Below are 16,574 nucleotides of genomic sequence, written 5' to 3' on the forward strand. Positions count from 1 at the left end.
AGCAATGGTTCGAATCTTGACAAAGTTGAGTAATACCCTTCTTCATCGTGACTAATTGTAATTTTTTGATTTACCTCTTCATAAATGGTCGTGGGACCGACTGTGTGGAGTTTTTATAAGGTGGTAGATTCCATCTTTTTACAGAAGAAAAAAAACATTTTTATAATAAAAAATCAAATTCAATAAAAAAAGGATGCCTTTTTGACATTGACTTTTGGCCTATTTTGATCATATTTTACAACATTTGCAGGCTTCAACAAGCAATTGAAGCCGTACGTGGTGCTCTTGGATTTAATTTGATCTTTCAGATGGATCTTAATTAATTTCTTGCTGTGTTAATTGTTTAATTCCTTGTCGCACTTCTTTGGACCAGAGAACAGTATTGAGCTTGTCTTCTACACTCTCGTACGTTTAATTTGCTTTCTGTTAATTTCCTAAAATTTTAAACAGTTGGAGAAGGGAAAAAGTTAAGAGATGGCTAATTACTCCAAACAAGCATATATATATAAGAAATATTTTAAAATAAATTATTTTTTTAAAATTAATTTGATTAAAAATATTATACACATATATATATATATATATATAAATATGGTAAAAAATAAATTAAATTAAATAGATTTGATCATTAATTAGCTTGCTCTTTTTTTCTTTAGCAAAAAGTAGAATTTGTTATATCCCAGCGATCTTATACGATCGACTTCATGATCATCTATGAGAAGGAATTATTAGCTGCTCCAAATAAGAACAAGGCCGTGAATGAATTATGATCTAGCAGGGTTAATAATAGATACGACTCAATAAAAATAATTGATAAATCATGGAAAAAATATATCAAAAGGCACCTTAATTATAAGATTTTTTAAAATTGAAATAAAAATAAAAATAACCCTCTATCATATTTCTCATATCAAAATTACTAGCTCTTATAAAAATTATTAAAATAAATTATTATTTTTTAATTTAATTTTATATATATATATATATATATATACACACACTTTAGATAAAAGTTAAAAATGCATAATTTTATTTTTAAATCATCAAAAGCATCCTATTTTAATTTGTTTAACGAAAAGAGCATCCCATTTTATCAAGACTTATCTGTCGTCTAAAATTTAAACCAATCAGAAAAAAATCGAAATTAAATTAAATTAGATATTTGTTATAATATATTTATAGTGGTTTTGATTTTGATAAATTTTGTATAAAAAAATATTTTATGCATAATATTTTTAATTAAATTAATTTACTTTAATATATTATAATAATTATAAAATAATTACTCTAATATTATCTGTATAAGGATATATTTGATTGATAGGATGAGTTTTAAAAGATTCGAGTGCCATTTTGATTTTTGAAAAAAAAAACGGCCTTACTTTTCGATCGCATCGGAGAGCTGACGTGGCCTTAAAAGATACGGAATGACGTCACGGGGATGGGAAGCAGAACGCCACGACGCCTTTAAATTGAACACCGACCTTGAGTTATCGAGTTTCCTCTCGTCCGATCTCTCTCTCTCTTCGTCGAGAAGGATCCGGAGCTCCGATCGTCCAGGCGTCTCCCTCGATTCCGCAGATCTCGATCACCGAATGCGAACCATCCTCCTCGTCCGATTTCGAATTTCAATTTGTTGTTCTGCTGTTTAGATTTGGATCTCCGGTTGGGGGTGGGGTACATTGTAGGTCGGAGATCGGATTCTATCCGTACTTGTTGAGATCCTGACTGATCTCGGTTTCTCCCGCTGTAATGGAGGCGATAGAGGAGCTCACGCAACTGGCGGAGTCGATGATGCAGGCGGCCGCTCTTCTCGCGGACGAGGACATCGACGAGGGCTCCGCCTCGAAGAGGACCTCTACTTTCCTTAATGTCGTCGCTCTGGGGAACGTCGTAAGCCTCTCTGTGGCCCTATTCGGTCTTTTTGATGCGCCGGTCTCTTTTTATGTTTTGTTTTGCAATGTGTGTGCGTTTGCTGATCTTAGGGCGCTGGAAAATCTGCCGTCTTGAATAGTGTGGTCGGTCATCCTGTTCTGGTACAGCAAAATTCGAACTTTTCTGATAACTGATCTGTAAGTTCGGTCGTCTATTGTGTTTAACAATCTTTGCCTTGTCACAGCCGACGGGAGAGAATGGCGCCACTCGTGCGCCGATCATAATTGATCTTGAGAGAGATGTATCATTGAGCAGCAAATCAATAATGTTGCAGATAGATAACAAATCGCAGCAGGTTTCTGCGAGTAAGAGTCTCAAAGTTCTGGCAAAGTGCCCTTCTTTGTTTGCTTGCTTCCGTATTTTCCTCTTGTTTTACTCGTGTTATTCGTATTTCTTTCTGTTGTAGGTGCTCTTAGACATTCCCTTCAGGATAGGCTGAGCAAGGCCACTGGCAGTCGTAGTTCAGGAAAGAACCGGGCAGATGAGATTTACCTGAAGCTTCGAACTTGTACAGGTTTGCTGTTCTCTTTTCATTGTATCCTTTTTTTTTTCATGAAATGGTATACATCGAGAATACTACTTTAACTTGATCTTATACTTCATGTGGCGATCCATAGAGGTGGATCAATCATTAAATGGTTGGGTTCATTTGCACTTTGATTTGACATGAAAGTTTTGTGTGGCTCTCATCATTGACTAATAAAGTAGGAAATTTGAAAATTTGGAAAGGAAAATGATGGTGCATTTTGAGTGCTTATAACTCCTCTATAAGTTCTGCTTAGATGCAGTTTCACATGCAGAGGACTTTGTGTATTCTAACTAAATTTAAAGTAAATTGTTTTATTTTTTCTGACAATTTCATTACTATATTATGCTGTTGGTGACCTTTTTTTTTTTTTCATTTGTGTACATGATGAAATGAATTTCCAATTGCATAAGAGACTGCTCTTGCATTTTAGAAGTAAGTCTTTGTTATGCAATCAACCACTACAACAACAAGCCAAGTGTCCCAACCATTAAGAGTTGGCTACAAGGGTTTCTTATTTAATGCAATCACTCAAATATCAATTGTTTTCATGGGCGGGCATTTTTTTCTATGATTCTCCTCTGCAGCATATTTTGATGTGCCTTAGTGATTCTAGTTATTTTTTTACTTTATGAGTTAACATGTTTGATTTTACCAGCTCCTCCATTGAACTTGATCGATCTGCCTGGACTAGATCAGCGGTCCATGGATGAGTCAGTAGTAAGTGGCAATTGTGGTGTTTGGCATGTAAACAAAATGGCAAAGATTATGCCTTATTCAAATATATGCCCTTTTAGGTTGGTGATTATGCTGCAAGAAATGATGCAATACTGCTGGTTATTATAGCAGCTGCTCAGGCATCTGATGTTACTTCTTCAAGAGCTCTTAGGATGGCTAAAGAATTTGATGCAGAAGGTTCGTACAGGCAGCACACATAATTAGCATTTTATTTGTAATTCTTATTGCATGTTTCGATTAGTTAATATATGCTTGAATATTGTAATTTTAATATTTACTACAAACTCCTTTTCCTTCTTGTGTACTAATGTTCACTTTTGTAGGAACTAGGACTGTCGGTATCATTAGCAAAATAGATCAAGCAGCTGGTGACCAGAAAAGTATTGCTGCTGTTCAAGCTCTTTTGTTGAACCAGGGACCGAAGAGTGCTTCTGATATTCCATGGGTAGCTCTCATTGGGCAATCTGTGTCTATTGCTTCAGCACAAGCAGGAGCAGTTGGGTCTGATAATTCACTGGAAACTGCTTGGAAAGCTGAGACTGAAAGTCTTAAAGCAATACTTACTGGAGCTCCACAAAGCAAACTTGGTAGAGTTGCTTTGGTGGACACCCTTGCTAAACAGATACGTGAAAGGATGAAGATCAGGCTTCCAAACCTTCTCACTGGGTACTTTATGAAGCTATATTCTTGTATCGTGATTTACTTTTGTCTTGGAACTTTCAATTCCATGCTATTATCTTATTTGGATTATTTCAGTTAACTGTTTGCTATTTAGAACATAAAAATATTTTACGTATGAGAATTTGCTTGACAGATCATGCATCTTTTGCTCTTATAGCATTAACTCTATTTTGCAAATGTCATGTGCATAATAACTTACAAGAATGATATTTCTGGACAGCCCTAATGGGATTATTTGTTAGTGTTTTGAAAATTGACCTGAGCTAGTTAGTTCAACCACTTATTGGGAAGTATACCACAATTTGGTTGGGGTTAGACAAAAAGTGAAAAAAGCCAAGAAACAGATAAAACTGTTCAAACCCTGACAAGAGCCAGTTAAAGCACCAAACCTAGTCAACCTGGGCCTGCTGACTTGATTTTCAATCATGTAATTTGTATTTCTTTATTCCTTCTATTTGATCTGATTGGACAAATTAAACCACAAAACAGGTGCTGAGTAGGTTCCATGACCATGTTTAGTTCAAAACGGTGTGTTGTTTTTTATTTCCTCTTATATCTCTCCATAAACTTCTGTTAGAAATTGTTCATGAAATTTTCATCCGATACCTAGTAGCTTCTGCAGGAGTTCCGATAAACAATGTCTACTTTAACTTTAAATATGTATAGATGCATAAATGCAATTAACTGTGCTTTTCCTTCATCTAGTTGTATTATAACTTTTGGATGACTATTTTCTATCATGATGTCCTTATCCTACTATTCACCTTCTAGAATTCTAATGGCCCAATTTTCCACATTGATCCTTTGTGCTATTATTGCCATAGCTGTGTTAATTGTTTTGACTAGTTCACTTTGGTACTATTTTTCTTGTACTGCACAATGGGATTGATTGCTCCTCACAACAAGCTCTTTTGCCAGGTTTCATGATGCATTGTTTGTGTTTTACCTTGACTTGCATTTGTTTACTGATCTATGCAGATTACAGGGTAAGTCCCAGGTTGTGCAGGATGAATTATTCAAGCTTGGTGGGCAAATGGCAAATACTGCTGAAGGTACAAGGGCTATTGCATTGCAGCTTTGCCGAGAATTTGAAGATACATTTCTGCAGCATATTTCTTCTGGTGAGGTCAGTATTATGTTTGTGATGCTTTGTGTTTTTATTTAACAAACTATAAACAGCACAATATAAAGGCAAACAATCCTTCCATGCCCACTGGAATTATATATTTTATGTACGAGCTGCAAACAAACAATTCCATGATCTGAATACATGGACATATACATTAATCAACTTGAGCTATTTTTGTATTCGCTTACCTGCAGGAAGTTGCCTAAGTGCCTAGCAGCAACTTCTAATGTTGTTTAAAATGGTTATACTGATATAATAGTGCATCTATCGCACATAGGTCAGTGATATGATGCTCTAATACAATATCTTGTTGTGCATATTTTTTTTAGGGTACAGGTTGGAAAGTAGTTGCAATCTTCGAAGGAAACTTCCCTAACAAAATTAAGCAGCTTCCATTGGACAAGCATTTTGATATAAACAATGTCAAACGTGTATATTTCCATCCCTATGCTCTTTTATTAGCTTATATTTAATCTGCTTTTTCTTCTGCTTACTTTCTGTTCTTGTTATCTTGCCCCTAGATTGTGCTTGAAGCTGATGGATATCAGCCATATTTAATATCTCCTGAGAAAGGCCTGAGGTCCTTAATAAAGTGTGTTCTTGAACATGCTAAAGAACCATCAAAGCTTTGCGTAGATGAGGTGAATTTTCTTTTATGGCATATATTGCTTTTGCACCTAAATTATGTGGCAAATCTCCTCTTTGATATAACCTCCACTTTGCTGTGTTGTTAATTATTTAGCAGATATTAGTGCTCTACTTTGCTTCATTGTTAATTATTTAGCACATATGAGTAAATTTTTTATGTGAATGTTTTCTTGTTGCAATTTAAACAGGTCCACCGGGTTCTGCAGGATATAGTTTCTGCCTCAGCAAATGGAACCCCAGGACTTGGCAGATACCCACCCTTTAAAAAAGAGGTAGTACTGCAATCTAATGTTTCCATATCGAGCAACATGTTTACTTTCTTGCCACAGGCAGCTTTTTTTATATTTCTGATGTGTGCGAACACTTTGAAATTTCTTTGTTATCTTCAAAAAAAAAGGTGGTTGCAATTGCATCTGCTGCCTTGGAAAATTTCAGGAATGAGGCAAAGAAGATGGTTGTTGCACTAGTTGACATGGAACGATCTTTTGTTCCTCCTCAACACTTTATTCGACTTGTGCAACGCAGGTTTGTTGCTATTCCTGACACAATCATCCAAAAACAGATTTTTGATGGCTTCTTTGTCGCTTCAATAAAGTTATATTTGGCCAATTTGTATTTTTGCATGGAGGACCATTTACAATGACAAAAGGGCAAAAATGATGATTCTTCAGTTAATGTTATAATCACCACACATAGATGAAGATTCTTTATGATGAGAACTTTATAATTAATTAGAAATATTTGTTCTTGAAGTGCTTTTAGTTAGGAGGTCCTTCTAAACTCCATTCTTTTGGCCAAAAAGTATTAGAAAATGAGACACATTTGGAGTAAGTATTTTGAAAATTTTGACCAAAAAATATTATTCTAGGATTTTTGAGGAGCACAATTTTGGATAGTAGGATTCTATAGCGCTCTGTCCACACTAGGAGAATTGATTCATTAATTTAATTAGGCAAAATCACTGGCTAAAAATGCTTATTTATTGGTTTAATAATATTTCACAATCTATCTCACTGAAAGCTTTACATTTTTCACAATCCAAATTCGTACCCATAGTTTAGAATCATTCTACATTTGCAAATTGTATTATGAGATTCATTGTTGGTCCATCAGACATACAATCTTTTTTATAAACACCTCATCATGCTTATAGGATTAGGTGTGTCTGATATCAATCGTAATGAACAACCCAAATTAAAGAACTAACCATTAACTTAGGCTCAACTAATGACTCGAAACACTTTAACCCCCAAGCTAACAATAGTTCACCCAGCTAAACTTACAAACGTTCTTTGACATTAAAAAGTTCAATAAGCATTGATGAAGTTCCCCTACTCTCTATGTGGGTCTAAACTTGTTTGTCAGATATTTGGTCTTCTGTTTTTATGTGCCAAACACTTGTTTTTTCTTTTCCTAAGTTTCTTTCTAAACTGAAATCATATCACAATCTTACTGGCAGAACTCTGATTTGACATGATTGAAAAGGTTTGCTGAAGCTTTTGATTTTTTTACCCTGGTTGTACTGCAAAAAGGTTTTCTGTTAAAAAATATTTGGGTTTTCTTTTCTTTAGTAGAAGATATTATTGTTTTAAGAAATGTTTCACTAGTTCAGCTAGGCTTAAATGTATTAAAAACTTCAAATTGTTAAACTCCTAATACAATAATGTACTGGCAGAATGGAGAGGCAACGACGCGAGGACGAGTTGAAGTACCGGTCATCAAAGAAGGCAAATGAGGCAGAGCAAGCAATTCTAAACAGAGTTAATCTACAATGCCTTCTTCCCTCTACTTTTCTACAGTATAAAATATGAAGCAAAGATTTTATATTTACTATAGATCTGGCATGAAATTTTGCTTTAGTAGTTTAACACATTTTGAACATTTTTATAATGATTTAACTAGGAATCAAGCTCTCAGCCTGGGATTCAGCAGACAGGTGGTAGCTTGAAATCAATGAAAGACAAAACAAACCAATTGGACAAAGATGCAAAAGAGGGCTCATCCTTGCAGATTGCTGGACCATCTGGAGAAATAACAGCAGGTTGTCCACCATCTTTAAAGTAACATGTATAATCTTATTCCACATGTTAATGATACTAGTAATGTTAAGTACCATGGTTTAATGTAAAGAGCCTTAAATCATTCAGCTGTTTATTCTTCACTAAGTTCTGGCAAACAAATTCCATGCCAATAACATATAATAAAGTTGCTTAGCAAAGCAATAGTTTGAATATTGCAAAGTTAAAATTGTAGTTTAGGGAATAAAGAAGGCAAGCAGTAAATTATCTTCTTGATACTATGCAATTAAAACTGTAAATTGTCTTTTGAGTGTGTTATTATGGAATTGATAATTGAACCACAAAAACTATGAACAGAAGGCCATGATTGGTGAAGTGGGCAAGGGTCGAATCTCGGCGAAGCTGAGGCAATGCCCTCCCCTGTGGTGGCCAACTACAGCTTCTCGATGTACCTCCTCACAGATGGGGCCAATCGTGTGGGGTCGACCGTGTGGGGCCGCTGGGGTAGCGGATTACCTTTTGTGAAGAAGGCCATATAGTGCCTTTTGATATGTCAATACCCATAGTTGATTGCATTATGGAATTTGGAAATAGGAAAGTAGTATATTGCAATATATTTTAAAAGGACAATTACATGTATATATTAGGACTCAATGTGGAAACTGTAGACCTAAAATACCATGTGTGACTAAATCCTTTACATCAATAATTCTATTGGTACAGCTGGAGCATATATAGCATCTATGCCCGGCTTGCTACATCTATGTCCAACTTGTTAGAATTTCCTATTCAGGTCTTCACTGAATGAATTGCACAGCTAGTTCTTTTGCTGAATGCAGCAGAATGAGTGGGCATTTTCTTGGCTCAGGTCTTGTAGGAGAGAATAGCTTATCTCGACCCTTTGCTGGGCATAAAAAATTGAAAACATGATGTTTTTTCTTTTTTATGTCTTCGTTGACTTGAGCAAAGCAAATGCAACATGCAAACAATTTAATTTTTGAGAACAATAACTAGAGAAATTAAGAGTGGAAGAAGTAGAAAAAAAAATCTATAAGTACTAAAAGATGGGAGATGATTGTTTCATATATGATAGAAGGTGAAGACACTTCTTATGATGGAGCTTGGACCAGGGAATGCAATCAATCTCGCAGACCCTCACGCCCAAATGGAGTCATGGCTCTGCTGAGATTGAGGGCATCAAAAGACTATAGGACTAGATAGTAGGTACAAGACTGCTAAGGCAAAAGGCAGAGACGATGTAAACTCCAACGTGGAAGATAGAGGTTGTAGATCTAGAAGTGGATTAGGATATGGATCGTTGGTTGGAGTTGGCATCATTGATGACTCTGTTTCAGAATTGGAGGAAAGAAGAGGAGAGTTTCTCCTATTACATTTGTGGCTCATCCCCTTCAGAAAGTGGTGATAATTTTCTTAGATTTGACAAAGTCAGTCACTCACAATGAAGGAGTTAGCAGGTGAGCTCATGGTTGGACTCAAGACTCAGGTGGTGTAACAGTTGGACTGTGGAGCTATTTGGAATGGAGGTGGCTCGCAGTGATGGATGCTTGCCATAGAAGGCTTGTGTGGATAGATATCACGTGGTTCCTTCACTCTAGCTGCCTTGCAATGTGAGGTGGTGACTTTACATGTGGAAGAATGCATGAGGCTCAAAGGAGGGTCCGTGCAAGATGGTATCTAGTACATGCTAGCAGGTGTCACGCAATGGAGACGATGGCTTCGCATTGATCAGACAGATGGGAGGAGAGAAGTTTGAAAGATAAGAAGCTGACAGTCTCCTCCTCATGCAATACCTCTTTTAGAAATTGTAAGGGGCTCTAATACCATATAGAATTGGGGGATAGGGAAATATTGCATTGCAATATATTGTAAAGGAATAATTACATGTATATATTGTACCCAATGTAGAAATCTTAGATCTAGAATACCAGGACTAAATCCACTATGCACATAACCCTATTGTCCTAATACCTCTATCGTGCATGCTCTTTCAAATAACAAATGGTTTCAACATACAAGGCTCTTGCCAATGCCAAGTCTGGAGAAGATCTTGGCATAGTCCTACCATTTCAAGATGTTTTTCCCTTGACTGCAACCCTGATCACTCATCACCAATTTACTAGGTTGCAATGGAGCAAAATTTCAAATTGCAAGGCTTGTGTTGAATATGCCAATTAACTTCTGCTATTTGATTTTGATTCCTTTTCTTTGTTTTGCCTTTAAATTTTCTACTAAAACTATATTGTGTTTTTTTACCATCAATATGCCAATGATTTAGCTAATAGATTCATGTCAACATTAGATGTATGAGCTAGTCATTTGGTTCACAGTTAAGCCCTGCTTTCCAGCCTTGTCATAATTTCAACTGACTAATTAATTATGTTATGTTAACTTAGTCACCCACAGGCTGTTTATTAATACTGCCTTAACTAGGATATTTATGTTTACATAAAGAATCTACATATTTTAAACTCAGGTTCCTTTCTTATGTAGGGTGGTTGCTGAAAAAAAGTGGAAAAGCAAGTGGCTGGAGCAAGAGATGGTTTGTCCTCAATGAGAAAAGTGGGAAAGTACTGTTGAACTCCATGTTGCATTTTGTTGAACTGTTTATTTTCTAGATAATGGTCAAACATTGATTATGAGTTGCTCTTACAGCTTGGATACACTAAAAAGCAAGAAGAAAAACATTTTAGAGGTGTTATCACTTTAGAGGTAATTGCTCCTTCCTGATGATCTTGTTATAGTTTCATTTGCATGTACAATGAGTTAAATTCTTTTTCCCATTGAATTTGTTTCTCAACCTCAAGTAAAGGATGTGTTAGCACAACAACTGAGTGCTATCACAACAAGCAATTCTGTCCTCAAGAATCTATGTTTTAACTTAGAAATATTCACATCAGAAGGAAATAGTGCCTCCTGAAGGTCATACAAGGGTGATCAAGGACTGAATACCTTTCTGTCCTCAGGAGACTCTTGATTGCTATCTGTCTATCCAAGTGGGTCTTTCCTTCACCAAAAGCACCTCCATTTCTGGTTGGTGGCATATTTGATGCATTTCAGAATTAAAAAACATATATGCATGCTAACTGGTTGTGAAACATTATAAAATAAGGAAAAGTAAGTAATGACAAGAAACAGCTCCTTTTGGTTGTCTAAGATGCAAAACACAGTAACTGTAGTTACGGATCTTTTATGTTCCCACACTTTGGATATTGTTACTAATGAACTTGCAAAATGTTAATAGCAATATGATACTAACATTTTGAAAGGATAAATTCTGAATTTCCCAGCATTTGGCATGATAAATATGTATTTGACATAAATAATAAAATAAATGAGCAGCAACACAAAAAATCATAACGTTTTTTGGGTCAGGTGATAACTGTCTTTCCTGCCATTGAGCTTTGTTGAAATACTATCATTCGTCAAAGTATCTTTGGTGCCTTATATTTTCCTTAAATAGACATTATACAAGTCTTCCTATTTGTTTCAGTCATCCTAGTTGGCATTCCTAATTTGGACAATTATCCATATTTCTTTCGTCGATCATGTTGATACCCTCTTGAAGTTTGTCACTCTATCCAAGTCTGAGTTGTCTTGAATAAGCTTAGTTGCGCAAGGCAAATACTTCACACTACTACCTCAGCAACAGTCCATACATATGTCAGGTTAGACATGATCTTCGGGGTTCTCTTGTTCATAATTTCTGCATCTACTTGCTCTTCTATGTTCAAGTCCAATCCTACAACTGGACTACATTGTTGTTAATTTCTAAGTAAAAGATTTGAGTCTAATAAGCCATACCTGGACATGTAACGGTTAATGCTAGAGTTTTCATTGTATAAAAAAAAGAGAAACATGGAAACTTTTTTCATGCCTAAATGGTGTTTTAGTATTGATGTTTTTAATATAATGAAAATTTTAGGACATTGGAATATAATTGTGTGCTAGGTAATTGAGGTGTGATCTGACTTTCAGTTTCATTGTACACGTCTGACTCATTAGGAAAGCAATTGTAGATTTTATTTCCCTCATAAGCATATGCTTGATGACTTGATCTCGGAAGAGTTTTATAAGAATTTCCATCTTTGTCCCATCCTCTTCTCGCTCATCTTTTTCATTGGCGCACAAAGATATGTATGTATTTTTGAGATTTTTGAATATCCTGAAAAAAGGAATCAACCTCTCAAGTAGAGTGCCAATAATTATGTGGACGTTTTAACATCTTCTAGGTTAGAAAATTTGGGTTTCTGTTAAGTCATAGCTATGATTTATGGTTGCATGTTTTCTAGTGATTGGTAATATCTCAAAGGATTCAGCTCTATTAACTTTATAGATTCATCTTTATATATGAGAATTTAATCTGTAGCTCATGTAGATGTTCATTTATGGATTTTCTTCATGACTAAGACATTAAACCCACAGGAATGCAACATTGAAGAAGCTTCAGAAGAGGAATCTCTTAAGAGTTCCAAAGAATCAAAAAAAGCAAATGGATCAGATAAACTTTCGAGTTTAGATTTTAAGATAACCAGCAAAGTTGCTTACAAGACAGTGCTTAAAGGTAACCTGAGAATGCATATCTGATTTTTGATACGTTTGCCTCATGTAATACATGTTTCTTATGCAATTATTATGGGCTGGAGCTTGCAGCGGAAAGTGCATTAATTTTGAGGGCTGAGAGCATGGCTGACAAAGTTGAATGGGTGAATAAGATAATGAATATTTGCAAATCTTCCAAGGAAATTCCTTCTAAAGGCTCATCTGGTCTTGAAGCTAGTACTTCGATCAGGCAAAGTCATTCAGATGGTTCACTAGTAAGTCTTGGCTGGTCTATTTCATGAAGATCTCAGGATATATCTAAACCTATTTGATCTCATGTGTTCTTTTGATAAGATTCCAATAAAATAGTTTTACAAGCCTGGAAAACCACTTTCAGGGGCAGAAGAGTCTGTTTCACCCCAACGCTATTATTACCACTTCTCAACCTGTCTTTTCCTTTTTTGTTGCCTTCACGTGCATGCTTTCATGTATGCATGGATGTGGTTGCTTGAAGCTGCTAGACATTTTTGATCTGCCCATGTTTGTGGATAACCACTCGATGTTGTTGCTGATCATAGACCCATAAATATTTACAAACCAAAAAATGCCACTTATATGATGCTTTTGAGTTTGATCTTTGGTGCCATTGTAATTTTCTTAGGATAATTTGGATATGCAGGACACTATGGCTAGAAAGCCAGCTGATCCAGAAGAAGAACTTAGATGGATGTCGCAAGAAATCCGTGGTTATGTCGAGGCTGTTTTGAATAGTCTCGCTGCCAATGTTCCAAAGGTAAGTGACTTTTCGTTAGGAGTTAGATTAAATATCGACAAACCCTTTTGACATCCCTCTCATTTTGCTAAGCAGGCAGTTGTGCTTTGCCAAGTGGAGAAAGCTAAGGAAGACATGCTCAACCAGCTATATAGCTCCATAAGGTTAGCCGGATGCTTTCTTTTTACATGTAGAAATTTGCACAGATATAGGAAACAAAATAATTTTCTTTTTACTAAGCACCATGGAACGTTTTCGAAATGCACCGTTTTGTTGGCTATACATTATAATTAACAACTATCAATCACACTAGCTTCCAGTTAATGATCTGGTTGCTTGGAATTCTCTAGTCGTCAGGAGTTTCCACTTATCAGTACTTAAGAATTAACAACTATCACCTGCCTTTTATTGCTTGGGATACAATATAATAAATGTAAGAAAAATGATACGCTACATGAAAAATGTAACATGAAACTCAACATGACACACTCAACTGCATGGATATGGGCTCTACTGCATAGATGTGAGACCCACTGCATGGAGTGTGTCATATTGAATTTCATGCTACATTTTTCATATAGTGTATCATTGCTCTAAATGTAATATGTAATTCGTTTTCAAGATTTTTTTCTGTTTAAAGATTTCGATTCACAGAAAAGCATATATTTGTTCAGCTCATCAATGTGTATGTTCAATATTTAGTATCATTCTTTTCTGCCTATTCCATATAGTGCTCAAAGCATAGCAAGGATTGAAGAACTACTACTAGAGGACCAGAACGTTAAGCGCCGAAGAGAGAAATTCCAAAAGCAGCAGTCTCTGCTTTGGAAGATCACACACCAGCTTAGTGTTCATGATAACCGAGCATCGGCAGCTAGCTGGTCTAATGGTGACCCTGAAATAAATGTCTAGGAATATGTAAATTCTCTTTTTAAGTGACATAGACTTGCAGTTCTTGTTAACATGTGAAGATCATCCTGTGCAGAAAGCAGCCCGAGGAGAAATGCTGCTGCAGGTGATGACTGGAGGTCGGCATTCGATGCCGGTGCCAGAGGGCCAGTCCGTGACTCGTTCAGGGGGTCACCCAGATCAAAAAGCGCCGATAGCCGTGGAAGTTTCCGGTCCAGCGACCCACCACAGAATGGTGACTCAGGTCTGAACTCCGGTGACCGGCGGCTCCGAACAGGCTACCTCCGGCGCCGCCGCAGGGCAGCTCTTCAGCCTTCAGATTCTTGTAGGCCACATCTTCATGATGGGCAACACATGAACCTTCTCAGTGAGAGATCTACAATTGCATTCTTTCAGTTTGTTTAGAATTCCACCTGCACCTGTTCGTTGATCATGGAGTCAGCTGAGCTAGCACATATCCAATTAGTCGGTAAATCTATTCGTTTTTTTGTAATCTTCCATCGAAAGTCGAGTGTATTTTATTGACAAAGAGTATGAAGTATTTGATTATCATGCATTCTTTTACATATGGAGCGGTAAATAAGTCAAGTCGAATCAAATTTCATATTTAAGTGTATTTGATGGGGTAATGGAGTTGAGTTTAAAATGAACTAAATTATTAAAACGGTGGTTCAAATTTGATATGATTTTTTTTTATCAGTTTAAGTTTTGTTCGTTTATGTATTATGAACTCTCGATTTGCTTGATCGTTTATTTATTTATTTATCATATTAATAAAATTTTTATTAATGAATATATTTTAATAAATTATTTAAATTTATTTATTGTTATGGGTTAGTATGATTAGGTCAAGGAGGTCGAGATGTGGCCTAATTAGAGGACATGTCAGATGACACGTCTGACCCATGATATGCTTTCAAAATCAACCGGAGAGGTCCTACACCTCAGTTCAGTAACTATGACCTAGTGCTCGATCGAGTTGGGCAGACGATTCAACTCGGGATTGTATCAGCTTGGGCTCCCATACTTGACTCGTCGTTGGGCCTCATGCCCTCAACTCAGTCAGTTATCAGCTCGAGTATTTTGCTCAACTGGGGCATTCGAGCTCCACTCAAAAGGTGGTCTAGGTTAGGGTCCCACACCTGGCTCGTCAGGTCGGTCTGGAATTTGATGGTCGGTCTCTCTTCGCCAACTAGTTCCTCCTTTCTCCTAGTGCCCTGCCTAACACTCAATCGACTCTCACTTTTTTCCTCAGTCAACTAAGTCGTCGCCAGAAGAATCTAGGCAATCATGTGATGGTATAGTTAACCTACCCCATTAATGCGGCATGATGGGACAGTATGACGACGAAGGATATGATTTTTCACTATTGTGGCGGCGACGGAACACTTTCCTTACTTAGATGAACATTTCGTTTGACAGAATCTTTACGCAAAGATATTCTTCTTAATTAAGACAAGATATGTTTTCCGTATTTTCTCTCACCATCTTTTATATAACTTCCACTCCTCATAGATACAGGTACGCATGATCGCCATCTCAATTAATCTCTAACTGACTTGAGCATCGGAGTCCTATGTACAGCTTGCGATCTCATGAACATTTATTTATTTAATTTTATATATTGAAGGATACTTCCGGACACGTCAGTTTTTTCTGAAGGAATCTCGCGTTCCTGTTTACGACGACACAGCAGATCCTCCAGTTTTCCATCGGGACCAGGTTGCCAATCGACCCTCAACGTTACCATTGGGACCCACCCGTCGGCTCCGCCTTTTCGGCGCTTTTTCTCGCCACGACACGGGTACTCAAAGCGGGTAGCGTTCTGATGAATCTCCATCACCCTTCCTCGCTTTCAATTCGATTCGCCTTTCAAATTGCATCCCTTCTCCGTTGCGGGACCTCGCGATCCAGAACGGCCGGCGTCGGGCGATGGCCACGGTGAGTAAGTCCGATCTGCCCTTCTTCCTCCTCTCCGCTCGCGATTCGACTTGTCGATCTCTGGACGCAGCGGTTTATCGATCTTTTCCTATCCTTGTTCTCTCTCTCTCTCTCTCTCTCTCTCTCTCTCTGTGGATGTAACAATGCGGGAATCGGTCGATAAACCTCTGCATCCGGACTTCCGCATCCTCCTCCCATGTTTCTGATTTACCCGTTTGATCCTTTAATCATACGTGAAGTTGTATCCCTATCCCTGCTGATTTGGATCTTGCGAGGGGGATGCGTTGTTCTTGCGATTTGAACTTGCAGATCCACTGGCGCTGTGATCGATGCCGAGTTGGTTGGAGATTTGGCTGGTGATAATTAAACTATGATCTCTCAACTTTTCTTTTATTAGAAGACACTGAATCTATTAGGAAATGCTCATCTATGTTGTTCTTGGTAATGGAAGGTCAGAAATTTGTCTTTTTTTTTTCTGGAAGCTATGCAGGTGCTTGCGGCTGTTCGGTACTTTCGAACTTGATGATTGCTAGCCTGAGCTTGAATCAGCTTGACATTCACAAACGGGGGGATCTAGGGCAAAGCTGGTCGTTCGATCAATGCTACAGAAAAGGTGACATTTTTTTCATCACTCTCTATAAATTTGGATGATTGGGACATGCTGACTGCCATGTTGATTGCTTAGTTGCTAACTGAGGTATCAAATATTCTTTACCA

The 16,574-nt window shown here is 37.1% G+C and overlaps 1 pseudogene; it reads left to right on the forward strand.

The window, feature by feature from the left end:
* The first annotated feature begins 1,997 nt into the window (after positions 1–1,997).
* Positions 1,998–14,422, forward strand: LOC141835814 (dynamin-2B-like; annotated as a pseudogene).
* The last annotated feature ends 2,152 nt before the right edge of the window (positions 14,423–16,574 follow it).

Source organism: Curcuma longa, chromosome 10 (genome assembly GCF_044706935.1).
Source record: "Curcuma longa cultivar G26 ecotype Majalengka, Jawa Barat chromosome 10, ITB_CL_G26_1.1, whole genome shotgun sequence".
In the NCBI taxonomy this organism is placed as follows: domain Eukaryota; kingdom Viridiplantae; phylum Streptophyta; class Magnoliopsida; order Zingiberales; family Zingiberaceae; genus Curcuma; species Curcuma longa.